The following is a 2131-nucleotide window of genomic DNA, read 5'->3' as shown; positions in this document are numbered from 1 at the left end:
AATACCTACAGATGGAGGCAGGTGGTGATGTCATTGCTGATGGCACGTTCTCCAGACAGACTGTGGGAATGTCAGAGCACCTTGGCCAGGTGCAAGTGGGTGTCCAAAAATGAGTTGCTGAATAAATGACCAAATAATAATAGATCCCAGCTCAGCCAGTTGTCTGCTGATAGTCTTGGATAATTTGCGTACTCTTTATTTTAGCACCTTTGTGCCTAAAATGGAGGTAAACACACCTTACCCATAGAACCATGTGAAGACTAAATATTAAATCAGAGACTCGGCACACAATCGTTTTTTCAGTGGTGGTCTCAATATACAGTGGGCTCAGGGTAGTGCAAGCAAGGATGGTCTCTTTGGAATGGACACCCGGGGACCCTGCATCTTAACACAGCCAGAAAGACTGGTGCCTGAGAAAGTCTTGTGAAGAGGAAGTTTCTAGGTGAGAAAAGGATTTTATCCACTTCCCTCTGTGGGGAGGACACAGTGCCGTTCTCCCACATCAGGAGGCTCAGACAGAGAGGGAGGCTACACTTTCCAGCACAGGATCCTGGCTGGTGAGGCATCTGCCATCTGCCCAGGGCGCCCTATGAGAGGTGGGACTCTCCCTGAGCTTTTGTTGTTTTGCTGTCTTTATCAGTTTTATGGCCTCTTTCTGGTTTGCTCATCGAGTTAGTCTTCAGGGAGAAGAGTCTAGGCCAGAAAGCAGAGCAAGCAAAAAGAAAATGTGTCTGGAGCCATGTTCTAACACTAACTGAACATACCAGAGACAAGGAATAAAAGACAGCAAAGCCAAACAGGGTCCCTTCATGGGCTTGTCTGGTTAAAATTCTAGGACAGTGTCTCATAGTCTGATTTTCTAGATACTCCAAGGCATTGCAAAATATTTCAATAGCATAAAATACTGGGATATACTGAGATTTAGCTATCCATCTATCTATCTATTGAATATACCTACCTATCGATCTACCACAAATACATTTTAATTGACTATAACGGAACCACAGGCACACAATGTGAGTAGGGTATATTTGGAGGCAGGCTTTGTCAGGAAATCATGATAGTGAGCTGGGATCCCAGGAGGGTGGAAGTCATAGCACCAGACAATTATTTAATGTCCCTCTTTGGATTTGAAGGTCATAAATGTTCTTCCCACAATTTCCAGCTGTGTTTCTCAAGTGGATGTGGGGAATTACTCTCTGGTCACTAATTTGTCTTTTTTGTGTGTGGATTTTAAAGTCATTTAATAGTTTTCCTACATCTTACAACACTTTCCTTCTATGAGATGGGGGGATTCCTCTCCTCTTTACAGTTCTTTCTCTCCTCTCATCTTGGGCCCTTTTCCCCATACCTAAAAATGAGTCATTCATTCATTTATCAACCATCCAGCTAATATATATTACAAGGCTGTTAGAAATTATACTGGGAACTAGGAATGTACACTGAACAAGAAAGACACAGTTTCTGCTTTCATGAAGCTCACAGTCTAGTGAAGAGAAAGAAAATGTACAAAACTATGGACATTGGGGAAGGTATGTGCTATGGTGAGTGCTGTGAAGTGTAAACCTGGCGATTCACAGATCTGTACCCCTGGGGCTAATAATATGTTAATAAAAAAAAAAGAAAATGTATAAAACTTACACGAAAAAGGATATGATGTTGAGCTAGATGCTGCAGTGTGTTATCTAGAGCCTCCTTCAGGACAGGAGAAATCATTCTCCAACCACTGAACACTCTGCCAGAACATAGTCTTCAGCTGAACCCTTTTCTGGAGTTCCTTAACTAAAGAGAGCTGCCTCACCCAGGATCCTGCCCCCTTCCCAGGGGCACTCCCATAGCCAATGCCATTTGTCCCATTGTCTACTCTGGACAACTCTGAAGGGCCATCCGGCTCCTGAGCTTCGCATACGTGTAAACTCACCTCAACTTCACCTTCCTCTTCCCATAGGGTAGTTGACCTATGAGGCAGCCAAAGTTGTGTTAGCAACCAGTGTTCCTTCCTCCACTGATTGTTAGAAAATAGGACATCTGAAAGCAAAAACATTAAGAAGATGGGCAATGGTCTATGGTGTTCTGGAGGATGGAAGTCTCCAGAAATAGGGATAGCTGGGGGATGACAGCAAGAACAGTG

Source organism: Lontra canadensis, unplaced genomic scaffold (assembly GCF_010015895.1).
Source record: "Lontra canadensis isolate GAN:19392208 unplaced genomic scaffold, GSC_riverotter_1.0 scaffold2, whole genome shotgun sequence".
Lineage (NCBI taxonomy): Eukaryota > Metazoa > Chordata > Mammalia > Carnivora > Mustelidae > Lontra > Lontra canadensis.
This window is presented reverse-complemented; position numbering follows the sequence as displayed.